The sequence below is a fragment of the Psittacula echo genome, assembly GCF_963264785.1.
Source record: "Psittacula echo genome assembly, chromosome: 1".
Lineage (NCBI taxonomy): Eukaryota > Metazoa > Chordata > Aves > Psittaciformes > Psittacidae > Psittacula > Psittacula echo.
In genome coordinates, this window is record NC_137735.1 from 35,371,399 (window position 1) to 35,384,258 (window position 12,860).

The window sequence follows — 12,860 nt, forward strand, 5'->3', positions numbered from 1 at the left end:
AAAAATCAGAGGCTCCACTCCGCAGATTTCATTGTTAAAGAACAGCAGAAATCACAATGAAACTTAAACCTAAATAAGATAAAATGACTTGAAGGGTGGAGCACATTTGGAAAGTGCATGCAAAGAATGAGGTTGCTAACAAATAGGGAGGCCTGTTTCCTGGAACAGTTTAAGTTTTCTCTAATTTTTACTTTGTTTACAGGCTGAAAAAAAAAGATGTGTGTATTTCCTGGAGACTTCTCAATAATACTCATTATTTGATACTTTTGAGAATGGTCTAAAACACAGAAAACAACAGTCTGAAAGGCCCAGGGGAAAAAAACCAAAACAATGCTAGCATTAAGCCCAAAATTTTGTCTTGGGTTCAATCTCCTACAGATGCAAAAATTAACGTCATTTATTGGTTTAAACAATTTTAAATCAGTTCTGAAGAAAATGCTAAAGAATAAAGAATTAAGGTGTTTCAACTACTACCTTGAATAAATGGCAAAGCACAGAGAAAACAGGAGTATTTTCCACTATTGAGAAATCCATCTGCAATACTCAGTCATCAAATGCAAATCTTCAAAGCTAACAGCAGAAAGCCAGGCACCTGCTACAGGCACACCACATGCAGACTTACTCTGCCATGGGAGTAAAGCCAGAAGCAGAGAAAAATTAACAATTATTTCTATTATATTAACTCAATTACAACAAAACTAGAACAGAGCTCAGGACAGATCCCACAGTAAAAATGGACATTGCGCATGAGATGCTCAGTTTAATCACTGATCTACAAGGCAAAGACTACATCTAATTCAGCATATAAGAACTATCCAGTTACTCCAGCTACTTGCTCCACACACTAATGCCCTGTTAACTTGCTTCTTTTCTTTGTAAAACACACATTAACATCAGATTGGACTTTGATGATAGAGAGTCACAATTTCAAATAATACTTCACTTAACTCTCCATAAATTCAGCTTTAACCCATCTGGATAGATGTTTTCTTACAGTAGTAAACTTTACTCCAATTTCTGATGCAAAAATAAATTATCTACTCACAAGAATTATTATTTTAAATTAATACCTATAGTTCTATTTAAGATTACAAAGCAAGTACACGTCACTTAAGCATTAATCTACATATATTAAGGGATACCATAGCTACCAATTTAAAAATCAACATACTTAAAGCATGTTAATCCTATTATGTTAAGTATCATTATCTCAATAACCATTTTAGAATATCAGTGGATCTTATTTCCACTACCACAGTAGCTCCGGGAACATGTAAACCATGTTTATTATACTGGGAACTTTACCTTAAATGTACCATGTTCAAAACTGATAAAACTGCAGCAGTACAAAAACTATAATGAAGGCAGAACTTCCTTGACTTGAGCTTTCACATAATACTAGCCAGACAAGAATATGGAAATGAAACTTTTCTCAGGTAATACTTTCATCCCCTTCAGTACAGCTAAGAAGTAATTGGTTAGTCAGTATTCAGATTTCTGTTCAGCAAAAAAAACCCAGCATTATTGCCTGCTAGGAACCTTAATATTATCACCAAAATAAAAGCTTACATAAATTCTCAGCATACATGGACAGCTCCAGTCTACTGAACATTTCCACACTCTTCTCTGTTAAACAGATAACAGGAACCCGTGGCCTATACTTCAAAGCCAGAAGAGCCATGTGCTATGAAAACTGAATTGCTGGCAAGCCAGAAAAGCCTGCGCAGACTCATGCCTCAGCTGCACAGCCTCAGCCGCAGAGCCTCAGCCTGCCAATCAACGAGGAACTCTTGCATTGTCTATTGCTATACCCTCCCTGCCTCATGACTTTTCACTGTATAAAGGTAGGATGTTCTGTCTTTTTATCAGAGCATCACAGAACATGCAGAATGAATTGTCATCATTGATTTTGTTAACATTAACTTGCTCTCTTTCACTGTGCATGTTTAATACAGGAAAAAAAATGGTATGAAGTGATTGGTCATATAAACCTCCCATGACACAAGCCTGTTCTCCTTTCAACTACACAATTTCTTTGGGGGTTTGAGGATTATTTGGGGGGCTTGGGTGTTTTGCTTTGTGCTTTTTAAATCACTTTACAAAGTGGCAGCTTGGTAAAGGATATGGTATTCTATACAATTGACTCTTCCTTGGGTAAACTTTGCTGCTCTCCTTTGTAGAGCACAAGGAACCAAGACCTGGAATAAGAAGGAACTTGATCAAATTTTGGTTTTACAACATTTGATATATGTGCACTGTATTTTCAATCCCAAGGTGTATCTTGAATGCAAGATGCTTTCACTCTTGACCTTACTCCTTTAGGACTCCCTTGCCAGGGACCTGACAGCAAGATCCCAATGAGCCTCCCACCACTCTTTCTTATTGACTCAGCGTGGCTCAGTCATCAGAAGAAATGAACTAGCTCCCTAGTTACACTGTCAGTCATAAAACACTTTTCAAGTGTGAAGCAGTCCCTACAAAGGTAAAAGAAGCCTGATTCATCCAGCAACATATGAAATGCCAATCTAATCCAATGTTGAGAAAATTAAATGTCAAGCACAATACAATGCAGAGCTTAAGACCACACAAGATACAATGAAAGGAAATAGGGTTGCATGACAAGACGAGATCTCTAAATATACATGATGGAGAAAATGCTGTGAGGAAAACTAAGTCTGCTCATTGCTAAGGAGTTATGGGACAAATAAGTGAGACACAGAATCTGAAGAGCATTTCAACACTTAATTTATCGAGATCAGTCTCCTGTGAGAATAAAGTAACCACTTCAAAGTTATGCCTGCAGGTAATCAATGCATGCAGTCCTGACAAAACTTCGAGTCTGAAAAAGCTTTGAAATCCCTAAGGATTCCACAACATCCCTAGAAACAAACTGTAGCAGACATATCTATAAACTACAGGACCTAAAGTGTTTTTGCTTTGAATCAGAGTAAAAACACTATACTGAAAAGAAACTGTCCTGCCAGGTTTTTTTGGTGGAGAAACAACTCACACTGGAAACGAGGGGAAAAGTGTTTTCTTTCTCCTTCCCACTAACTTGGTTAACATGGCTCTTCATATGAGTCAAAGACATCTCCTCTACAACCACACAGGTTAACAGTGTAGGGAGCAAGCTTGAATTTAAAAGGTGACACATGTTCTAACCAGGGCTATTACCAGTATGAGCAAGTCCACTGATATTTGAAAAGTGAAAATCCCCTTTGAGACAGACATTTTTATCAAAGTACAATTGGGTCACCATGCCTTTTTGCTGGCATGCTGCACTTTGCTGCCCTCCTCCACCACAAATAATCTTGTCCTAAAACAGCTCCTGAGAAGTGCTGAAAAATAACACAATGTACAACTGCTGGCAATAACAAAATGTACAACTCCAGGGTGTCGTTCAATTCCCACTATTTCAATACAAACTATTTAGCAATATTATTAATGTCTGCAAGTACTTAAATTAATAAGTAAATATTACGAGTTCCCTGTACACCCTCTTCCCTTCCCTTTCCAATGAAGATATAAAGGAACACTGGAAGAAGCAAACCTTTATATGGAAGCTGGAAGACTCTCCAGATAGACCTTGCGATCAGAGCTCTCATATATGGGAAGACTATGTTGAAAGCACACCTCGTCATGGCAATATAAATTGCACACCTTGCTTTGCAGTTTGCAGCAGATTTCAAATGCTCTTGCTGAGATACCTGACTTCAGCAGAAAGTCTTCACCTTTCAAGTCTCAAAGGGGTTACACGAAAAGTACTCTGAACAAACCACAGCCTCACATTTGGAAAGATCGTTTCACCAGCTGCAAGTTCAAGCAAAACGATAAGGCATGCACCTTGCTCTTCCGAAGTTCAAACCTGCAACACAGCACTTCCTCACCCAAGTTACACAGTTGCATGAAGAGGACCATGGAAATCAACAGCACTAAACTCACACTGTAAGTACTTGCAGAATTGAAAGCTTACAAAAAACTCCCCTTTTTCAGCACAGCATGAAGAACTCGATCCAAGTCCCTTTGAAGTTGATCAAGAGTACTCCCACTCTCCAAGAGCTGAGACTGACTCCCACTAGAGTAAATATTTATTACTGAATAGTTAAGTATTTCCTCATTTGTTAACCCCAATGTGAAGCTCACTCAAAGAATGAAAAATCAATCCATGTGCCCTGAGTTTGTGCACATAACGACACATGCAGAGTAAGACATCAGCCATAAGACTTTTTCCTAAAATAAAATATTTTAAATTGCTAGGCCAACAGAGGTTCTTCAGATGCAGAAAGGCTTAAGAAATTCTTGCTTTACTGTCATCCTACTACTGGCTGCCAGAAAGGAAAAGACAGCAGGCTCGTAAGGCTCTATGAAAACTGGGAGAGTGACAGCTGAATGATAATAAAGCAGTGTAAATACAAAGGGATGTATAATAAAAAGATTACCTACAAATATTTCAAAGATAAATGTATGGAGGAAACTTCAAAAACCATTTTAGCGAATGGCCTACACTTCTATATGCTGCCTATACAGACACTACTACTTTCTTCACCTACATGTTGCTGAAGCACCAATTGGGAAACCTGCCAAACATATACAAAACTGTGTTCAGAAAAAGTATGTCAAGGAGCTTTGCAGCCATGAAGCCATTTTGTATCAAAACAAAATCAACAACTCTAAATTGAAGGCATGAGACACCCAAATAAGATGCCTGGAATTACAGCTTCTAAAGAGAAAGTACCTTGTTGCTCCTTGCTTGACAGTCCCTTTTCTACAGCCAGGTTAAATTTTGAAAACACTGCAAAGAGGCAGGAAAGAAAAATTTCAACAGAATCAGGAGGAGGGGTAAAGAAACAATCCCATGAAAAGGACTGCAGCAGGTGCTGCTGCTTTAGCGGTGACTTTTAAGATTTCAATTTCCTTCTGAAACAATGAACACATTCCACAGAACTAATAAATCCAAACACCACGTACTAGAAAAGCAAGAGCAGGTGGGCACTATTTACATATACAAATCCACCGGATGGTGGCAAAAGGAAAACATCCTGAAGAGAAACTGGCAATAACATACCACAAAAAGAAGAAACATCCCACTAAAAGAAAGTGCATAGGATACAGTAACTGTTGTGACTGTATCTGTCTCTGCACAGTTCAAGTTTCACTCCTGTTCAGTGGGCTTATGTATTATGTTTTTCAGAAAGGGGAAGAGAAAGAGAGCAGTAAATCTGATTTTTTTCTTCAACTCTTGGCTTTCTAAATTTAACTGATTTTCATTGTTTGCTTGTTTCACAAATCTGAAAGTTGCTCCTCATTGCAGCAGCAGCGACATTTCCCTTATTAAGCCTACATATGGATTATTTCTTTTTTATATTATGCATACAGTATGTTCTCCTAGAAGTAAATTAACACACATCCAGATGTGCTGCTATACTTATCTAAACAAAAATGTCACTGGAGCTGTGGCAGTATCACCAAAATATTTAACCTTGCAAACCTCCAGAGGGCCATGAAGATGATCAGAAGGCTGGAGTACCTCTTCTATGAAGACAGGCTGAGAGAGCTGGGATTGTTCAGCCTGGAGAAGGGTCAGGGACAACCCTAGAGCAGCTTCCAGTACATAATGGGGGCTTACAAGAAATCTGGAGAGGGACTTTTTAAAAGGGCTTATAGTGACAGGACAAGGGGGGACAGTTTTAAGCTGAAAGAGGGTAAGTTATAGTAAGATATTGGAAAAAAAATCTCTACTACGAGAGTGGTGGAACACAACTTTTCTGGGCAACTGGAACAGGCTGCCCAGAAAAAGCTGCGGATGCCTCATACCTGGCAATGCTCTAGGCCAGGTTCGATGGGGTCTTTGAGCAACGTTGTCTAGCGGGGGATGCCCCTACCTATGGCAGAGGGGTTGAGATTATATGTTCTTTAAGGTCCCTTCCAACCCAAACCATTCTCAGATTCTTTGAAATCTGAAGGCAACAAGAATTTATTACTGATGCTTTTTTTCTCCCCCTTTGATTGAGTGGTGAAATACAAAAGCATATAGCATTTAATATATATTAGTTATATATATATATATATATTAGTTCCCCAGCATTCCTATGCCAAAAAATAGCTGTACCCACTTAATACACTACCTACAGAACAGGTACCTTCTGCTTATAGCCTGCTGACTTTCTGCGTTACATCTTCTCATTTTTCACTTCAAACACTCATACACACTATTTGTTCTTCATTCCCTTCTAATAAATTAGTATGATCCTGAGTCTTCAAAGTAAAAAGTATTTTTAAAAGTCTACTGAGAAGACAAAATGATTATCACGCACAACCACTGCCACACACAGATCCTGAATGCAACTTTGCAAGTTGTATTATTCACTAAAGTTACCAACCCCCAGCCAAACACCCCCTACTACTGACAATGTCCTGCCAGTTCCCATTAAATGCAGGCCTGGAAAGATGCACTGCTTACAAACACAGGCTCCTTCCCTTCCTAGGTCCACTACTACAGGTCATTAGCCAATTTGATTGGCAAGACGAAAAGACAGCCAACTGTATCAGCAAGTGATTTCTAACAAGTTTTCTGCCCTGCCAGGACCCTTGCTTTCTGCAAGTATATTTGCATCAACCGCAGCCCCAGAAACACAGAAGTGTTTCTGCAAGTATATTTGCATCAACCGCAGCCCCAGAAACACAGAAGTGACAGCATTATTTACTTGCTGCTAACAAGAAGAGTATGCGTACTAAGTGTAATGAACTGGGTCACCAGAACTGTGAGGCAGCAGACCAATTATGCTCCTATTTCTTTGTAGAGCACTCTCAGGTATCCTGTGTGACACTCACCAAAGTGAAATAGCACCTCAGTGGCACTGTCTACGGCTGCAGCACTTTGCTTGCTAACATGCCACGTTAAGGTCTACAATTTGCCGGGTGAGGGACCAAGGGCACCCGGATGAAGTCGTCAGCTGTGGTGTCAAACGCCACATCCCTGCAACCCGTGGCACAGGCGGAGTGCAGGGGGGATCCTCATTTCCAGCCGCAGCTTTTCCGGACTGTCTAGGATCACCTCCAGAGCCCTGGATGACTTGATGGGCGGGGTGGGGACGTTCGTGGGTGACAGCAAAGTTATTCTGACCAGCACCTGTAGTCAGTCTTCAAATACCCTGTGCTATAGGTCCCGTCCAAGGAAAAAAAACAACCAAAAACTACTTAGCAGTGAGCTAGGAAGAGCTCATGAACATTAATTAGTACATCTTAGAAGACATACAGAAAGCAAATTTATCTTTTGTGTAGAAGTCTGCAAAGGTTTGAAAACACTCTGGCACTTCTTCATGACATTATGATAACACTATCTGAAACTGCCCAACTCCAGATCAGGCATTTAAGCAATGCTATGCTGGCTCTTAGAGCACGTCTCTCTCTTTTACTAATGGCACTTTAACCGAAGGAGCAGAAAGGGATTTGAGACACAGCCAACAACAAATTGCCATACGAGTGATTCCGCACTCTGAAGGTCTCTCTCGGAGCAAAGTCTCGTTTTTTCCCGCACTCCTGCTACCCTCCAGCACAACTTTCTCCATTTAAAGCCCCGCCGCGCGGCAGAGCGGACAGGCTCCTGCGGCCGCGGGAGGACAAGGGTACACGGCTTGCGGGAGGCCCGCCGCTCCGCTGTGGAGCGCGGGACGCGCCAACCGCCGTTCCCCTCTGCCTGCCGTCGTAGGGAGCGCCCGCCGCCGCCCCCTCCCCTCTCGCCACTTACCCCCACAGCCCGCAGGACAGCAGCTGCGGCGGCAAAGTCCGGCGGCGGCAGTCGGCGGCGGCCACGACACACGAGGACGATCAGGGTGCCCAGCGCGGCGGCGACGGCGGCGCAGCCCGCGTAGAGAGCGAGGCGGAGCAGCAGCAGGGCCAGGCACGGCGGCCCGCCACCCCCAGCCTCGGCCCGCTCCTGCCCCAGGTGGACGACAGACACTGCCAGCAGCCCCAGCCCGGCTGCCAGCACGAAGCGGGACGAGCCGGGATCCTCGTCCTCCTCGTCTTCCGCCGCCTCCTCCACGCCGCCGCCGCCGGCAACAGCGGCGGCTGCCGGGGCGCTGCGGCGGCCGGCCTCGCCGCTGGGGCCGTGCGAACCCAGCGGACCGGGGGCAGCAGCCCCCGCCGGCTCGGGCTGCCCGGCCGTGCTGCTAGCGCTGTCGGCACCGGGGAACATACTGCTCCTGGCGCCGCTGGGAGCAAGAGCATCTCCCGCCGCGGCAGCCCCCTGCGAAGGTCGCCGCTCCCGAGGCCCCCCCCGTCCTCCTCCGCCGCAGCCCGCCGCCGCCACTGGCACCGCTGCGGCCGCCGGGGGAGCCGGAGCTCATGCCCGGCGGCAGTCGGGTGCTCTGCGGCCCCGCCGCTTCCTGGCGGCTGAAGCGGCAGCACTGCTCGCCGATGACCGGCAGGATCCGAGCGCCGTGGCGGCAGGCGGGGAGGCCCCGCCGCACCGATCGGTGTCCGGCTGGGGGAGGGGAGGAGGCGGGGGCGGTGCGGCGGGCGCACGTGTCCCCGGCCCGCCCGGTGCCGCCCCACGGCGGGCCTGGCCTGCCCGCCCGGTGCACTGTTTAGCCCGAGGGCAGCGCAGTGGCAGGGCGCGGTGTCGTCCCCTCCCCGCACACAGCCTGGGAAACAGCCGCGCTCGAGAGAGACGAAGTGGGGAAGGTGCCTCCTCGCAGGGTCCGCAGCGTGGAGCTGAGTACCGCGGAAAGCTGCCGGGCGCTCCTCCGCTATGGAAAGCCTGGCAGAGCTGGAGGGCTGCGGGCTGCGGTTTGGTGGGACCGGTGGGGCCCGGGATGGTCTGGCCACAGCACCGAGGCCCTGGCCTGAGCTCAGGACAAAACCTTGGCCGGAGGCATCTCTGAGGCTCAGACCCCCTCCTGAATGAGCACTGTGTGCACCCCTGTGCTCACACCCCTTTGGTCAGCCGAAGGAGGCCATAACTAACTAGATTTCAGACATGAAAAGTTAATAGAACAGCGATTGAAGTGACTCAACTGAGATTCTGCAAAACCCAGCCTCACTACCCCAAAGGAAGACTGCCAGCACTCCCATTGCTACCCTCACTCGGCTGGTCTGAGGAGTTGGGACTGCCTGTGGCATATTCTGACAACAAACTGCTCAGAAGCCTTGCCCTATTCCAGCTGTGCTGGGGATGTATGTTCACCTCCCCATAGACACAGTGCACTTAATGAATCCTCTCCATAGCAGTTACCAGCCCCAGGCAAGGTGGGAAGGAGGCCTTGATCTCCTCAGAGTAGGAATAAAGGGCAATGCTTCCCTAAAGGAAGCCAGACTGTGCCAAAGTAGATGTACAAGCATTTACTGACAGACTTCATTTTAAGAGCAGATATCCTATTAAGAAAGTTAAGCACTGTAGAAGTGCTGACAGGTCTTGAGACTTCTGGGAAGCACTTTTCAGATTGCCACAACTCTAGTGATCTTAATTGCCCTGAATCTTCTCTTTTTAAAGAACAGGTATTCTGGCTAGGGTTGGAGTCCCTTTGATTTTTTCCACGTTCTGTAAAAAGTTACTTCTGTAAGATGCATGATACTAGCCTGTTGAAGAAAAGGTATGAATACCAAGGCACACGGCAGGCACAGAGCTGATCAGGATTCTAAGCTACAGCAAATGTTTGACTCCACCACAGAATTTTCTGAACTAGTTCTAACCTAACCCACAGCATCTGATGGTATGGCCTGACTCATACAACAGAACTGTCTCTATATATACATTCCTTTATCTTTTAGAAGGTTTGCGCAGCAGTGAATGTCCTCTTAAAATCCCAAAGTACTTTTGAAGTGATTTTAGCTCCCACATTAGTCACTGACCAAAGGAGACACTGCTCCTTAATCATCAATTGGTTTGGGCTGGAAGGGACATTAAAGATCATCTAGTTCCAACCCCCCTGCCATGGGCAGGGGATACCTTCCAGTAGATGAGGTTGCTCAAAGTCCCGTCCAACTTGGCCTTGAAAACTTCCAGGGATGGAGCAGCCACAACTTCTCTGGGTGACATGTTCCAGTGTCTCACCACTCTTAGTGAAGAATTTCTTCCTAATATCTAATCTAAATCTACCCTCTTTCTGTTTAAAACTGTTCTGCCTTGTCCTATCACTACATGCCCTTGTAAAAAATCCTTCTCCAGATTTCTTGCAGACCCAAATCCTATGCAAAGTCGTTACAGTAACTTAAATACAATTTTATTACAATTTATTTATTATTAATTCTATTTAGTGGCTATTAAATTGCACAAAGACATTTTAAATGCCAACTCAGACCATCCAGAGTGTCCAAAATGGATTATTGTCTCTGTGATTAAAGGTGAAAATCATCATAATAGCGAAAATATTGCAGTGACAGTGCCTTCCCATGCACACTACCGTGCACCAAAACATCCTGCTGCCTTGACAAAGGGCTTGGGGACCAAGGTTCTTTCAACATGTCTGATCTTTACCACCAACAGAAAGATTCTGTGGAATCCGAAAGCTTCTGGATAAGGCCCAATGCGCCAGAAGGTTTCCTATAAAGTTATTTTATTCTCATCAGGTACAGAACAAAAAGTAAAGATCCATCTCCTAGCACACACTTTATTCCTCACAAGATTTCAGAAAATACAGGGCTTTGGCATCAGTTCCAGTTCTATTCTGGGATCTTAATAAAGATCCACACAAGAAACCAGACAGAGCATGTAGAGGCCTCCTACCGCAAATGCATTCAGGAAACTGCCTGGGCCTCTGTCAAAACTACTTAAGGGAATTGAAATTTTAAATTAACCTGAAGCAGAGTATGTAATGTTGTTAGTACTGTGTAAACAGAGATTATTTTCGTATTAGAGTATTAATTCTCAGAAGTGGAAAGGAAGATAAAAAATAAACCTACCTGCAATAATAGTGTAGTCCTGCAGTGCTTACGCACAAAACCAGTTCTTGTCTGAATGAGTAATCCCACCAATTTTAGCTAGGATTTACACATCATACCCTGAATTAGATATGTCTAAATCAACTCAAGTGTGTATCCACAGAGCTAGAGGGAGATTTGATTGTGTTTTTTTCGTTTAGTTTTTAATAAGATTCTATGGCTTTTTGACCTGAGGTACAATTTCTAATATTTTAGATGACATCCTAGCTCCACTGAAGTCAATGGTAATTTTCAAGTTTACCTCAGTGTTATTTGAACTTCCCCTTCTGTACTTTAAAAATTACTTTTCTGTATAAGACGAAAGGACTTTAGAGGTCAATTTTCTGAACTGGGGGTTATTTTATTCTCTTCCTGTGACTATTTACTTGTTCATGGAACTAGTTTATGAGGTAAGAGATTCAAACTCTACTTTATTCAAGCAGTACTGCAAGTATCTTTCCTACAAAGAGAATACTACTTTAATCTTGGTTTAGAACAAAAATTATGTCTGATTTGGGGGAAGTGTCAGCATCTTTACTTTTTTTGCTTTGAGCTAGGAGTATAATTTACCTGTTTATAACATACCCTAGACAAGGCCCAATGGTCTGAGCACACTTTTACATCTTTAGTGACAGTCTTGCAACTTTCACCTTTGCAGCACTGCAAACTTTAAACTTCTGTAAATTTGTGCCTTTAAAATGTTTAGGCAAGCTTAAAATAAATACTTGCTTGAAGGCTTTTTCACATTTACTTTCTGTTTTGTGAGCCTTTCTGGTTTCAATCACATTGCTATAAAGGTTAGCAATTTATTACTTCTCAGTTAAAATAGAAATCTACCTTATAGGCAAAAAAAGGTAGGTAAAGTGCATACTTTGTTTATATTTTTAGTACACTTAGAACTTTGAATTAATTGCATGCTTTTTTATAACTGCTGTGGTGCTGCATTGTAGTTACAGTCATGTTAACAGTTTACAGAAATTTTTAAAAGCCTTTTGGGCACAAAACCCAGAAGTGCTCATGAACTTTTAAACCCAATGGTATAGAAGCATGATAACTAACATAGTTAGAAACAATCATAGGAAAGAGAAGAAACACATTTACTGGGTAACGGATGCTGTTGATTTCATGAACCCTAGCTAACAGAGCAAGAGGAAAGGAGATTGTTATACTTCTCAGTATCTTAAGTCTTATTTGATGCTTTTCAAGAAACTCAAGAAAATTATTGTGCTTATTTCTTAAATGCTTGCAGAAAGAAGGAGCTCAATATTTTCAACCTTTTTTTGCCTTTTAAAACTTTCTCTGCTACGGTAGATGCTTCGGACTTGATTGAAAATGTAAAATGCACATTTCAGTGGAAACTATATGAACAATCTGTCTGTAAAAGCAGACATAGTTTGTCTGATAAAATTTTACCTCAATGTTTATATATTGCAACTACAAAACTTGTACTTACACAGATTTTTTTTCTTTTGTGTAGACATTTCAATATAGACTTTACATGATCATATACTATGTTTTTCCATTAGGCCTCATTCCTCTTTTACTGAAAATCAGTTGAACTGCTTGCAGAAGGTAACTACTAATTTTTGTTGGCTACATTTCTACAAGATATGTTAAGTTACACTAATATTAACCCAATTTAGTTTTTTGCTACACCTTCATGAGATAACGGTATTGTATTTTGCCTATTTGTAGATAGGAACCTGACACACAGGGGAAAATCACTCATTTAATGCCCAGTGTGAGCTACCGAAGACCTCACATTGTGAGGTCAGCAAATGTGCAGCATTTTGTAGCATGTGTATATGTATATATACATGGATATACACATATGTATATACATACACAAAGAGGCACATATGTACATATGTGTATATACATATGTACCTCTCCGTGTGTGTTTATGTGCCAAGTGAAATATGGCTATATATACAACAGTT